We start from the raw sequence: 16,506 nt of genomic DNA, 5'->3' as shown, positions 1-16,506 counted from the left end.
TCAAAAAACATTTCACTAAGCTATAAAGATTGTTCATCCATGATTTGGGGAGGCTAATCATAAACATCATTTTACTCCTACTAATTTTCACTTGGACTCATACCTGTAATACCATCATTATCATTGTTGATTCTATCATAGGGGCCATAATTTTTGCTTTGGTTTTGAGAAAATTATTTTGGACAAAAAAATTTCTTGGATGACTATCTTGGCTTATGAAGGAATTCAACTTTGTTTTGATGAGTTCATTGGATAAAAATGACATTATCTTCTTCATGGACTCAAACTCACTAGCCATATTCTTCTCAAGTTTAGTAGGTAGAGAAGTCTTCTAATCAAAGAATGCAATATTTTGGGGCTCATACTATGAATATGTAATTTTTGGCATTAGAGTACTAGTAACCTAATATAGTAAAGGTACAAGATTCAACAACAACATTTGATTAGGTTTAGTAGGCACTCCTTCTAGAAATGGTTATATGGTTGTTGCATTATTCAAAATCAAGGGGGACACAAAGTTATCTCCACCATGGGGATCTACTTTCTTCATGAATGTAATGACCTCTTTGAAGACCTTCTCAAGGGTATCAACATCTCTAGGAAGGGGCATTCTTAGAAAAATATAATTTAATGAATCCATTATTTCTAGATAGATTTGGATGGTAACCACTTAGGGGGATAGTGTAAGGAAAATCCATTCTTTGATATATCCTATAGAAGAAATGATTGAAATATGAAATACACTCATGGGAATCTCTCTTAATTGAGATGAACTAATGATGTAGGATATCTAGATCAATGTATACCTTGAGCTATGCCAGAAACTTGCTCTGAAAAGAGTTCCAATCTAGATTGATGTACTAATTGAATGTCATTTCTGCTAATGTAGAAGGGCATATGCAACAAACCATGTCCATATGTTGAACTTGGTTCTACTTAAATATTTTCTTAGAAAAATTAATATGATCTTCTACACAAGAAAAACCTTTCAATATTTTTGGGCAAGCCATGTAATTGATCAATTAGGTTTAATGGTGAACTTTGGGCATTGAAGAAATCCATGGTGCATGATGATGGGAACGAGTGAAGTGGAATGTATATTGGATGATGATGATGGAATTTGCAATGTGAGTGGGTGGAGCCTAGGTGTCCTTTTGTTATTGTGAGGCTTCCAAAAATGACTGAGTCCCAAGAACTCTTGCTTGTCAGATGAACACCTCAATGCTCACTAAAAGGGAGATAGTGGGTCAAGATCTTTCAATTTTTTTACCTCTCAGGAATCACACTATGGATCTTGGAACACCTACACAAAAAGTGCACCTTGTGAAAAGTGCACCTTTTGATAGATATACCTTATAATAGTTAATAGACTATCAAAATAGGACTATGAATTTTGTAGAACTGTCAAATAGCAACTTTTATTTTGGGCATAATGGTTTTCGAGCCCTCCTTCTAGTGCCACTTTTGCTGAGTGGTCATTTGTATGATGCTAAAAAAAGAAATTCTCCCAAATCTCTCTCTTGAAAGTTGATGAATGACCAACTCAAACGTTCCAAATGGTTGTTTTAAAACCCACTGGTATCTAAATCAAAAATTAATGTGAATGTTCACAAGAAATACTTTTCTAGTTTCTATAAATAATGCAACTATATGAATTTCTATTTTAACAACACATTTGAAAAGAAAATAACAAAGATAGAATAACAAGAGATTAAAGAAAATTACTGAAAGGAAAATTCTTAACTGGTACAAGCCAAAGAAAAAATACATTTACGAATTAAATTATCAAAAGAGACTAGTAGGAAACCAATGAAATTAGGAGCATCACTTCCTCAATTCCATTGATGGAATCATCCATGGGAAATTTAATAAAAACTAAAAGATGTTTTGAAATTCATCAAATCATGTAGCCATAGAAAGTGTGTGCACATGAGACAAAACACTATGCAAGAGTAATAGTGGTCCTTTATCTAATTTGTCACAATAGAAGAATTTGTTAACCTAAGGAAAATACTACACTAGTACATTAGAGGTCAAATTTTGACCTAGATTTTGAACTAGCTCCTCAAGAGAGTTGTTCAATACATTTTTAAAAAAGTTTTTATGCTGGAGTTGGTCAAAATTTTGACCAACTTAGGGTTTCCCAAGTTGATTGAAATTTTGACCAACTCGAGTTATACATAATCAAAAGTTAGAAATTGTTAACATTCATTCACTACAAGGTCATTTGATGATTTTTTTTATCACTTGTCATCATGGAAATAAAAGGCATTTTTATAGGCAAAGAGGTTCAATAAGAGTTTCAGCCAGTCTGGAAATGGTCAACATCAATGTCTTTATAATGAATATAGATATTTGACCAATTTACAGGTGCCAAGGTGCTAGATGATGTAGACTATGAATCTTTCAACTGTTTACCATCTTTTCTATTGTCGTATTGTGCTAGTTTTTTGGTATGGAGTTTTCTCTCTTGATTTTTCGCTAATAAAAGATTTGGGTATTATATAAATATGTTTCTTCATGGCTAATTTTTTCCTTCTCTAGGGTTTATATGAGGTGTTGCATTTTTTGAAGAGATGTGATTTTATTAAGCTATGAAGAGTCATCTATATTATTCATGACTTCAAAACCCCTTGTTAAGACATGATAGAGGTACTTGAGCTGGTTCTAGTATTGAATGAAGATTTTTTGCAACTTCTATAGATCAATAAAGAATTGAATTTGTAATTCTTTTCATCATGCAGGTGAGAGGCATGGTTTTTATATTTTGGGCATGGATTTGGATGACTGTGACTATATAATCTAAGATCTATATTAAAAAAATCAAACCATAATACTATTTGTTGTGTAGGATAAAAAGAGCATAGAAGATATAGATATACCTATATAATGTGATTGCTGATGTTAGAAGGTATGTGCTTGTTTTCCATTATTACAATATTGATTGCTATCTTGAAAATTATTTAAGTAAATGTTTTTTTACTTCAAAGTATCTATATCATTGAATATGGTTATAGTTATTAAATAATTTCCTCTGTTTCAATGTGAATTAATATAAAATCAATTATTTTATAATATAAGGGCTTGTGTCTATCATATATGGTGTGAAATGTAGAGCCAATTCTTCATATTTTGGCACATGTGGTTGGGTTGTCGAGCCCTCTGCATCAGTTGGCTAAATAAAAATGTCAAAAAAATATGGAATGTATACTATCCACAATAAGTTGTCAAGAAATAAATTGTAAACTAAGGCAATAGTGAACAATAGAGTGTGTGACATATTGCAAATGGTTCAATGCCTATTTAGTCACTAAACTCTCAGTCACTCAAGTATTTAGTATGGGAAATACTTTGAATTCTATTTATGATTCTTTAACTTCTTAAAATGTAATAGATGAACTTTTTTTCTATCAATACATTTGTGGTATGTTATGGTATGAGTGTTGATGTCATTTTATAAATTTATCATTTCTCATTGATAGAGAATGCTATGGTTACATGTTCTTAAGTTAAAACCAAAACATATAATGTTGGTTATAGATTAAAATTTGGCTTCCCTCCTATGAAATCTAAACATCTTCATGTACAAAAAATAATGCATCAAAAATCACTTTATACAATTTAGAAAACCTTGTTCTTCTATTTTTGTTTGTAATTAAGTAATTGATTGTACACCAATGTAAAGGATTTGAAAAATTAAGTGCACATAGCTATTGTTTAAGTATGATTATCATTTGAACTTCTTATCTTGAGCTTGTGGTATACAATGAATACTAAATGGATTTGCATGATTATGTTTAAGATTTTCATGTACTTGCACATTATTAGTACCTAGAATTCTTGCTAAATCCTAAACTCTATTCTTTAACTTTATTGGTACTTGATGATATTTCCCTTGTATAAAAATTGCTACTTATTTTTATTACAAATTCTACATTAACATGGGTTGACAGTGTATATAATACTTTTCCTAGTTAATAGGAATTAAATGTAATCTCACTCTTGTTAGAATAGACAAGGAAGAACACTATGCTTAATGATATAGACTGCAATACATACAATTAATGTATATGTACATCTTTAAGAATTACACACTCTTAAAGGTTTTCATCCTTTTATTAAAGGTTGGGCCCTTGACATTGTGTAGACCACATTAGTTATTCATAATCAATTATATAACTTTCTTCAACATGTTTTCATTATAAGGTGTAACAAGAGTTGTTATTCATATGATTTAATTGTAACAAAAACTAGTCATTAATATCACATCTTTAAAAAGATAATCCATTACTTTTTTTGGACCAAGGAAACCATAAAGGTCTACAAATCCCAATTTAAAAAAATCTAGTCAAAGTAGTCCACTCTTGATAAATATGAATCTAGTTCTTCCATGTTAGGATAGCTAAAGCTAAAGTTGTTTTAGGATAGCAAATTCTAACATCACATTCTAGATTTTGGATTTTCTATAGGGTATATGTGCCACAAACATTATATTTTGGATTTTCTATAGGGTATCTGTAGTGCAAATAGGTAATATGTTTCCTGATTTAAATATTAGCATGTTGATATCTTATAATTTGGTTTTATAATGTGAGTAAGTAAAAATTTTCAATAATACTTTATCCTTTTCTCTGTTCTAGGTTATACAATATTTAAATAAAACCCTTAATTTAATTTCCACTCTCACTGCTTATGATTTCTTTCTATTTTCGTAGAATCCCCTTTGGTCTTTAGGGCCTATTTGTCCTGGTTGGTGTTGCATTGGATCTATGTTGGGTATGTACAAATTTTTGATAATCATTTATCCTTTTACTCTATTCTATTATTTAGGTTATGCAAGATAACAAATCCCTTTATTACATTTGAATCCTATTTTCCAAGCTATCCTATGCATTTTCTTTTAAGTGTTGCATTATTTCCCCTTTCTTCTTTGCACTATAAGATTAAAAATTTCTATAGATTTGTTGCAACATATTTATAGTGGTCTATTCATAATATTCATCCTCTTCATGCATGAAGTTATTTAATTTATATTCTTTTTTTCCCTACATATCTATTCTTCTAGGAATTCATAGGTTGTGTCTTCCAACACATCACCCATACACAATGCAAACCAATAATGTGGAAATAACTTAAGTATAAATCACTTGAGTATATGTCAAAAATTATGGAAATTATATGAAAAATAGATAATATATTTTTCTTTTCTAAAATTATAAATTTTTAAAACAATATGTTTGTAAATTTCCACACAACACAAAATTCCCTAAATTGGTGAGAAATTTTCAATACCCCAAGACCAACTTGAAGCTTATATCTATATACTAGGAGCTCCCATTGAATAGATATAGATCTATTTTACTTTAGTAATTTGTAATTTCTATTTATGTAGTACTATTCTAATGGTTAAAGAAAGGGTGCAAGCCCCATTTATGGATTCTACTATGAAAAATCCAATTAGTTGAACTTGACCTTCTCAATTTCTCTCTATAAATAAAATTCTAGCTTTTAGTTTTGAAAGAGTCTAGTCATCTCTTCCAAATGGTATCGATTTACTTCTATGATATCAATTTAAATTTTGATACAATTCTTAGGTCTACATACATATATCAAAATCCAATATTACGCTTGAACTATTGTGATTTGTTTATTTATATCAATTTTTGTACTTAAATCTATAGTACATTGCAATAAGAAAGAATGAAGATATAATAATGTTGTGGGGAGTTATGAAGAAGATGGCATCAAAAGTTTCAAATTCTATAGAAAAGCCCTTACATTTTGATCAAGAACTTCTTGACAATAGTTTGTATGTATTTGTCACAAGGGACTTTTCAAGAAGATCACTTGAATTAGTTACTAATATAGAGCATGAGAATATTCTTATGGAAAAATTTAAGTACAAGTAGGTTTATTTAAAGTTTAAAAGTATCATAGAAACCTTGCTATGAATAAGAAAATTGCAAAGTACAAATTGAAGTGCAATTTCCAAAAAGAGAACAAGAAATGACTTATGAAGATCAATAGGGCTGGATTATATATCTTCTTATATTGGTTATGGAGTGCGAAGAGAAATTATTCCATGCTAAGATTCCACATGCATTACACATCACTAGTAGACCCCTTGTTTAGATTAAGAAATGTTCTTAGATACTATTACCTCTTGAATCGATTTGCTCATAAAGGGGGGTTATTGAAAAGAGTAAATGCATCCAACCCTTTGCACAATCACTTTGTCATTACAACACTTTCAAGGGTGACATTGAATCCATAAAATTATATTGTTCCAATTCAAATCAATTTTTGGATTGCAAGTTTTCTAATCTTGCATAGTATAGTACACTCTATGTGGATTTTTTCCTTACATTCTAGTGCCAAAATTTTCTTCTAATATGGGCATTTTACAAGTTGAAGTTTAGGCAACATGGATTTTCAATTCTCAATGTTGCTAGCACATGCTACACTTACATTTGGTATGAGCTTTATTTCCTCCTAGGCATGAATTTTTCAGCTCAATAGAGGTGTTTGGGTAATATCTTTGGAGCAGTGTATACTTCTGATCAAGTTGTGTATGGTGCTAGGCATGAAGTATGTAGTTTAGGTGCAAACTAGACATCTTAAAATGCAAAGAGTGGATACTATCAACCAAACAATCCCAAATTTGGACTGAGAAAGGTTCACACATAAGTGATCTAGTGTAACCAACTAAATTACTAGGTTTCTTGTATTTAGTAGTATAATTTCTAGAGCATTTAGTAGTTGAATCATAACATATGGTTAGAATCTTATAATGAAATTTTTGGATTGTAATATGTTGCATATAATTACAATCAATGAATTCATCATATCTTGGTAACTAACTATGTCATGGTATAAGGTAATTTCTTACATTGCATCCATATATTTGATTTTGGGATTACAAGAAGTGGGGAAGCTACAATTTTTAAGCATCCAAGACACACACTCTCTTAGTTTGTCAATGTGAGCTAGTTGGTGGTGTAGGAGCACCTAGGTAGGCTAGTGTTAAACCTATAGCTTCATTATTTCTTACTTTTAGTGATTATTAGACACATCACTAGTTTAATAAGAGGTCTTATTTGGTCCTTAGGTGTGTTTAGGGGAGTTGGCAAGACCCAAAATGGCCAAGTTGCTAGATAAGTGCAAAATGTTGTCAACTAAGTGGATTAGGTTCTAGAAAGAGTAAAATGGTCTACTAAGATTCTTTTGGCCTTTGATATGTTATTTAAGGTCCTTTAATGCATATTATATGCCCACTTGGTCTTTGGAACAAGTTTGGAGGTCTAACTCTAATTTGGGAAAAAGTTGCTAAAATATTGTCATGTTGTCATGATAACATTTTCTTGCTAAGAGCAATTTTTTCACAAGATTTTTCAAATTCATGTTTGAAATTCTCTAACTATTTTCAATAGTCATGAAACTAATGGGGTATTCTTTAAAATTATAAGGATAACCTTTTCAATGGGTTGGAAAAATTAGAGAAAGTATTATGCGAATTGTGCACAACATTTTGGTTGCTAGTCTTCATGTTTTTGAAGGCATTTGAATAGAGTTGGATTGGATGATTTGAATTTGGTGTTGGGAAATCTATGTAATCGTGTTTTACATCTTTGCAGTGTTATTTTTCTTATTTCAATCAAGTTGTACTAGTTTTGAAATTCTTTTTGTTATTGCAAGACTACTAGTCTGAACATGGCAACATTTAAAATATGGGATCATAGGGCCACTTCCTACAATTGGATTCCTCTATTTTTTGGGGATTTGGAACTAAGTTCCATGTAAATTATGTACCAAGAATGAGGGACCTTGGAAGTACCAGTAAACATTTATAAAGCAATGTCCTAGGAAAGTAGATGCAACTTGGCTAGGGATCATAGTTCAAAAAAAAAGTAGTGGAGAGGATTGAGAGTGCAAATACCTCAATCCAAGCATGTAGAAAGTGAGAAGGAGGTCTGACCTAACTCCATACCAAAGGAGATGTTTTGGAAATCTATCTAAGGTGGTTTTTGAAGACAACAACCACTAAACCCTTGAAACCCTCATTTTAAGCCTAAAAATAATGCTTTGGCTATATGAACAGGTTGTGAATTGGAAAATAATAAAATCTCTATGTACTTTAAAAAGGGCATCCATAATGCCAATTTTTTTGTGGGGTTGTTAAGGAGATTTTCATGATATCTCAATTTTGAGTCATTTGGATGGCTACTCCTAGTAGTCCATTTTTGCAACATTTTGGTGTTTGAACACTTGTAGAAGGAATGTACCCATGATCATGATATTGGTTGGGGTCTTAGATGTTATGAGGGATCTATTGAAACCCTAGGTGATTGGTTGGCACCCTTGGAGGTCATAAATGGGTTTGAGGATTAGTTGTGGGATGGAGCAGGCTAGTAAGCAATATGATGTTACTTTGTTGGTGTGCCCCCAACTGAAGGAATAGGACCTCTTGAGAAAGTTCCTATGAAGCATAGGGTGAATAGAAGCCCTAGTTCATTTGGTGAATGACCTAAAGAAGCCTTGGGAGAACTTGGGGTTTGTGTAATGTCCCATTTTAGGACATTAGATTTTAAAACTATACTATGCATATATTTTCTAATTTTCTACCTGTTGTCCCTTACCAACTTTATTATTCTGTATATATTTTAATAGTAAGAATCATGTCTTTTCATAATAATAATTATATTACATTAATAATAATATAATATTATTTATAAAATATTATTATTTTAATATTATAATAAATATGATTATAATATAATATGATTATAAAATATTATATAATTATAATATACTATAATATTACTTATAAATTATCATTATTTTAATAATATTATTAGTATTACTTTATATATAATACTTATTTATTATTTAAATTATATGTCAAAATGGAATATCACAGTCCTCACCTCTCAAATTTGCTTGTCCTCAAGCAAAATCTTTCATACACAAGCTCCTTCATAGACACAAAATATTTTTGCATACAAAAGTCCTAGAATATTTATGAGATATACATCTTTAATGAATGAAAACAAAAAGCAGACACAATGTAGATAGACAAAGACACAAAGCATAAATGATGCAGAAAAATGGAGACACAAAGCATACATGATGTAGACACACAATGCACACATCATGCAATTCCTTGATTGTGAACTTGCAACAAAAAAATATCATTAGCACACATTCATATATAAATTTTCTCATTTAGGATTTCCTTATAGTAATCCCCTGACAAGGTATTTATAGTCTCAATTTAGAGAATACAATGAAATTTGATCTTACAATGACTTGTCAATCCAAAGTATAGTTCATTATAGTGTTACTTCATCATTTCTTGAGTATGGGAGGAGAAACTATAATAGGGTGCACTATTACCCAATCATGGGCCTAACCATTCTCCCTCATTATTGTTATCTCTCTTTGATCATCATCTCCAAGATAGTTCCTTTGTATTATGTACCCTAGGGTATTTGCTCCATCGTAGGTCTTACCTGGTACCCTTGGATGATGTAGCCCAATACCCATCTCACTGCAAGCCTTACCTAGTACCTCAGAGTGGTGTCACCTAGCCCATTCCACTGACAACCTTATCTTATCTTGGAAGATGATGACCTTAGATAATCTTATTTATCTTAGTTAACAATATTCTTTGATTATTACCTATCAACTTAAAAATCAATTTCATTTCATTGTAACTATTTGATTAGAATCATTGATAGTAGGCATTAGACTATTCAATATTCTTCACAATAACAAAATGTGTCAATAATAAGAAAGTTACTAATAATAATATTTTTATATGATAATAGTAACATTTAATATTAAACTTTTTTCCAAAATAACAATATATAAAGAAAATATATAACTTACCTCGTACCTTTATGTGTTGAATAGTGATTTAGGAGCATGAAGCAATCTCCATATCCAATTTCAATATTAAAGTCCCTTATCCTAATGTCATCACATGGAGTGCATTGAAATACATTGGACTTGGTTGTATTTAATTTCTATTTTCACTAAAGTTTATTACTATCTCTGTTAGCATATGTTTTGCACACATAAAATGCTAAATGTATACATTTTTCCAATACTCTTCTTGCGATTTCATTCTCCCCTATTTTTTTCTGATTTTTTTCTATCCATTTTAATTTTTTTTGAGGATCCAAGTTCTCTTTGTATTCATGTTCCAAAGTTATTAATTGGGGGCTCTCAATGTTGATTCTAATGATCTTATACCTGCTAACATAAAACCACCAAACCCCCCTTACTATTTGATACATGATATTGATGGATAATTATATTTCTTCTCTAGTGATCTTGTTACATGGTAATGTTATTCGTTTGACTCAAAGAGTTTGTTTTACAATAATAGGGTGATGCATGGCATGTCTGATGTAATTGGTTATATGCATTAGTGAGTCATCCAAATACGACTCTTTCTGTGTCAGCATTCAAAGAATTCTTCAAATGTTTGGGATGCTGAAACCATAAAAAGAAATTAATTGCCAATTCATTGACTCCATTTAAGGTTCTTGTGTGCAAGAAGTGGCCATTATTTTAGTGATTCCTATTGTGTTGAAAAGTTATCAAACCAATATGCTAATAACTAGGTACTTGCTTCTACCAATCGTGATGTTATGACTTTGGGTTCATATGATGCATCCAATGGTTTCTAGTTAAGTGTTGATGGGTATCAATGGACCCAAACTTCATGCTTTCTAAGTTTTTACAAAAAATATTCACATACTCCTTGGTATTTGATCCACATCTTATATTGTGAATTGATTATTTGATGTTGTTGTAGTACCTTATTATAGCCAATGTGGAATCCAATTAGGATGCTTGTACATTCTTGTTTGAATATGCTTTGGTTTGAATACCACTTATTTGTTTATTGGTTCTAAAATGGGATGTTATTTTATTGTCTAAATATTTAAAATTATCCTTCCATGAATGATGATTTTATTGATTTCTATTGTTCCAGAGAATGGCAAGAACTAGGCTCTGATACCACTTGTGATGTCCCATTTTAGGACATTAGATTTTAAAACTATACTGTGCATATATTTTCTATTTTTCTACCTATTGTCCCTTGCCAACATTATTATTCTATATATATTTTAATAGTAAGAGTCACATCTTTTCATAATAATAACTATATTATATTAGTAATAATATAATATTACTTATAATCAATAATATTATTAGTATTACTTTATATATAATACTTATTTATTATTTAAATTATATGTCAAAATGGGGATATCATAGTTTGAGAGCAAGGTCGGGGTGTTACATTAGTTGGGCTCTTTACAAGTTGTCTGTAACTGATGTCGAGTTTCCTTATTAATGTGAGTTACCTAAAGTAACAATCAAGATGTTTTTGGTCAGATCTTGTGATGAGTTCATCTATGAACTCATAATAGGTTATTGTGTGTCAATAATCTTGAGTAAAAAGGAAAATTTTCCACTAATCATTTTCAGGCCAAGTAATTGTACACTCGAAATGTGTCACACTCTAAACCCTTCTATCCAAACGATTCCATGAGTTGGAATGCTTGGATGCCGGCTTAGAGCTCCCTATCCACAGAGTGCAAGGAGTTAGTATTTCAGCATGAAGGCTCTCAGCCAAGCCTTAGTGTCATGCCCAAACTATGAGGGCAAGAACACAAATTTTTTTTTTTTTTTTTAAATTATTTATTTAAAACTCAACATGCTCTAAGTTTGCTATGATTGAGACAGAAGCTTTAGTTCAGGTTCTTTACATTACAATCCTAGGTTTTAAACATGAGGGTGATAACATCATTACAATGTTGAAGCTTGCATTATTAGATTAATATCGGTAAAATTATGATAATTCATTAACTTATAATGATATGCAATAAAACTTATTTAAATAACAATGTATATGAATTCGGATTTCAAATTACTTGCAATATCAAATCAATCAAACCTACATTAAAACTTATTTAAATTGCCAATTAATCAATAATTTTAATCTACTTAATGGTTAAAACAATTAGATTACATTCAAATTAAAACCAACAAATTTAGTATTTACAAATTTAAACATAACTATGAAACTAACTATTAAAATACAATATATATATATATATAGAAAGGAATTTAGACTAAACTAATAAGAAAAAAAAAACAATTTAAATAACTTGAAAACAAAGATAAACTATACAAAAAAAATAATTCTAACCTAAACTAAACCATCTTTTAAATTACTAACAAACATAATTTAAAACATTTAACAAACTTAACTAAACTAATAAAACAACTAACCTACACCTAACACATATAATTCTAACCCACTAACCCTACCCTATGCTACTCTGCCACCCCTCCCTTGGGTCACGTCAACCCACCTTTGGGTGAGCGCTTCCCAAGGTCAAGCGCCACCCAAGCGCTGACCAAAGGACAGCGCTCTGCCCCAAAACAAGCAGCACAACCTTCTTAAAAGGGCGCCCAAACAAGTGGGTAAGGAACCCTTTTAAAACAAACTCCAATCACTATTAAATTTTTACCATGCCCTGCGCTTTTTGAGACGTGATAGGGTGACATCATCACTATGATGGCAGTGGCATTTTTTTTTTTAAAACAAGAAAATCTTTTTACACAGCAACCCATATTGACACCCAAGGAAGGTGGTCAAACATTAAAGGCAATAAAGTTTTGTAGGTGATAATATAGATATTAATTTCTTTATTCTCTTAGGAAGGAATCCTTTCAAGAATATGCTCTGTAGTTTGGAAGCAATGAATCTTCTCTCCATGTATTTTCTAGAGAGTTTTTACTCCTGGGAGTGCATGTTTTTTTGAAAGAAATTTTTTTGACAAGGCAAGGTCATGCTAATTTATGCATTTCATTCAAGTTGCTAAGGATTTGAATAAATCTATTATTAACATTTCTCCTTAATACAAGTATACCAATGCAAAGGAGCACATTAGTTAAAGTCTCTCAATCTCTAGTTAAACCTGTATGTTTGATAGTAATTCTTCAATGACATGGTATGAGTTCTATGTTCTGATTATTATTATTGTTGATTTCAAGAATGCAACCTCTCAGTCCAATTGATCATATTTGAAGAACTTAGAAGGTGAATGATGCTATACACATAATAAAAGAAAAGGTGGTGGATTATTCTCATTCAAATTTGATTGTAACCACCATGAAATTTATCAAGAAATGAACTATCTTTGATTTCGTAATATATGGTTTGCTCTTGATTGATCTCATCATGATACTTATACATCAAAATTGAAACTCACTATATCAATTCAACTCTTCATTATCGTAATTAAAACTTGAACATTCATAAATCAAGACATTATCTATGATTCTATTCTCCCATTTATATATATGCAAATTAATTTATTCTATTTTGATGAGCACTCTAACAACTGAACATTATGATCAAATATTATGAGAACCAAATACACTCAACCATTATTTTATTGGCTAACCTGATTCAAAGCTCAGCCGGGAAAGAATCAGGAAGAAAACCCGGCTTCGTTGCCATATACAATAAGATTTAAAAATACAATCTTCAATAGGATCTCAATCCCAATTATAACAATTTTATCCAATTTTCTTCATGATCATAATCAAAAAAATTGTAATTTTTTCTGAATCTCATTTCAAGAGCCATGGAGGAAACCAATAACTGATTGGGTGACAACCAAGCAGAACCAAAAGAACATCAAGCATGCATAATCATACATGGTTTACACAATAAGATTCACAGTGAATCAAGACTAGGGAGAGGTGGATTCTTCCAACTGGAGAAGTCAAGCACAACACCAATTCAGATGCCCAATCGAGGCCAATAACCAAGAACTTCCATTCTTCCATTTAAACTTGCCATACTCATACCAGGTTTGTGCTGACGGGTAGAGGCCCATAACACCCTACCCTTTATCCCTCTTCTCATCCTGAGAAGAGACTCTACACAGGTTGGAGTCCAACTAAATAGACCTCTCCCAAAATTGGTCACTTCTACCCTCTCCTAGGGTGAGTAATACCAAAACACCCATGCAAGGAAACTCAAAATTGCAAACATAAACAAGAAAGGAAAACAACCAAAATAACAAGGTTTACAAATCTTCCCAACATACCCACAACCATACAACAGTAAAACAACAACAAGGTAACAAGAACATGAAACAAAACATAAAAACTGAATAAGGGAGATGGGAGTTTCCTACCTTCACAAAGAGGTAATGGAAATGAACCAATTTGAGTAGAGTATCCCTCCTTCCTTCAAGCTTCAAGAAATCTTCTCTAAATGTAGAGATTGGGTAACCCAAAACACTAGACCAAGGAAGGCCTCTAAATAAGCCTCCAACTCAACCACCCAAAAAGAGCAATAACTATCTCCACCCACTTAGCCACTCAAGAAACTCCTAACACAACCTACACCATGGTTAAACCCTAAAAGGAGGTGGGGTAAGACAACTCATGACAACCACTTGCAATTTTCGCACAAAGGCAAAAAGGGACTTTTTGAGTGCCCTCAAAAGTCAAAGCTAGGGGCTTAGGGGTTGGAAAAGACCCCTAACCCATACCCACACCCATAGGTTAGAAAAAAAACATGCTTTAAAGCCTTAGGGAAGAGGTTAGAGTCAAATAAAATCTAGAGATAAAAAAAAAAAAAAGGTCTATCTAACAACTCTAACTTGCAAATCAAGCACAAATCTGAAATAGGGAAAACTAACCCTAATTAAGAACCTAATAGAAAATTGACACTAACTTGAAACCAAAGGTTAAAAAATTAATCCTAACTAGCATACCGAAGCACATAACATTTTACGAGTGTCAAGCAACACTGAAAGAACATAATTACGAACAGGGTTTCCAAATTTTAGCACATGGAGATCAGTTTTGTTCCTCCGTAGGGTTTCTCGGCTAAATATATGCACACTCATTGCACACATCAGTAGTCCCAAAAATCACATGTACATATATACGTATCAGAAATTTACATAATTTGAAACATATATAAATCAGGGTTTTCTTGCATCCTACTTATATCCTTAATCATAAAGATTCCAACTCAATGTGTTAATCCCACATTTTACTGATTTCATCAACATACATATACATGAGCATTAAATGACAATCATCAAATATATCTGGAAATAACATCACACAACTTGAAATAATAAAATATGTTCTAAGCATCAGATAATGTCTCGACATCTCGAGTCGCGGATAACAAAATAAGAGTAATGTATCACTATGCTACGATGGGTCAGGGGCGAGGCCTCACATCCTCCCCCACTAGGCATGAACTTACTCCTAGAGTTCATAAAAAAGGTATGGGTACTGAGATCGCATCTGCGCTGCATCCTCCCATGAAGCTGTGACCTCATCGTAACAATCCCATTGGACCCTAACCTAGTCTAGCTCTCGGCCTCGAAGTGCTAGGGTCCATCGGACAATAATGCGGATAGGCTCCAGTGCTAGCTGTCCGTCTGACTCCACCTGTAAAGCATCCCAATCAATAATATGAGACTCGTCATAAATGTATCCTCTAAGTACTGAAATATGAAACACATCGTGGATGCGTGACAGGCTAGGTGGCAAAGCTAAACGGTATGCAACAGGTCCTATCCTCTCAAGGATCTTGAACGGCCCAACAAACCGAGGTGCCAACTTAGAGCCCTTTCCTAATTGAATCGAACTCTTGTGTGGTCGTACCCTCAAGAACACTCTATCACCAACCTGATACTCTTGCTCTGTCCTCTTCGCATCTGCATACTTCTTTTTCCTATCCTGTGCCTCTCTCAGGCGCTGTCTAATCAGGATCACCTGCTGCTCCATCTCCTTCACTAACTGGGGCCCAATAGATACTCGATCCTCGATCCTATCCCAACTCAAGGGTGTCCTACACTATCTCCCATACAAAGCCTCATACGGCGGCATACCTATGGAAGAATGATGCCCATTGTTATAGGCAAACTCGACAAGATGAAGGTATTCCTCCCATTTGACCTGATGGTCCATCACGTACATATGTAGCATGTCCTCCAAAACCTAATTCACTTGCTCAGTCTGGCCATCGGTCTAAGGATGGTATGTTGTACTAAAATTGAGGCTAGTGCCCAAAGCCAACTGCAACTCTCTCCAAAATGAAGAAGTGAACAAAGAGTCTCTATCAGATATGATCTTACGGGGAACACCATGAAGTCTAACAATGTCCCGCAAGAACACCTGAGCTATGTCTCGTGCTGTAAATGTAGTACGCATGGGTGAGAAATGGGCAACCTTGGTCAATGTGTCAACTATCACCAAAATGGCATCATGGCAACGAGATGACATAGGAAGACCAACAATAAAATCCATAGATATAGTGTCCCATTTCCATACTACAATCTCATGCGGCTGGAGAAGCCCGCCAGGATGACGGTGCTCTGCCTTTACCCTCTGGCACTCGAGGCATCTCGCAACTATGCTAGCAATTTGCACTCTCATGCCTGG

The sequence above is a fragment of the Cupressus sempervirens genome, chromosome 6 (assembly GCF_028749045.1).
Source record: "Cupressus sempervirens isolate cs-2001-9-10 chromosome 6, ASM2874904v1, whole genome shotgun sequence".
NCBI lineage: Eukaryota > Viridiplantae > Streptophyta > Pinopsida > Cupressales > Cupressaceae > Cupressus > Cupressus sempervirens.
Note: the sequence above shows the minus strand (reverse complement) of the source record.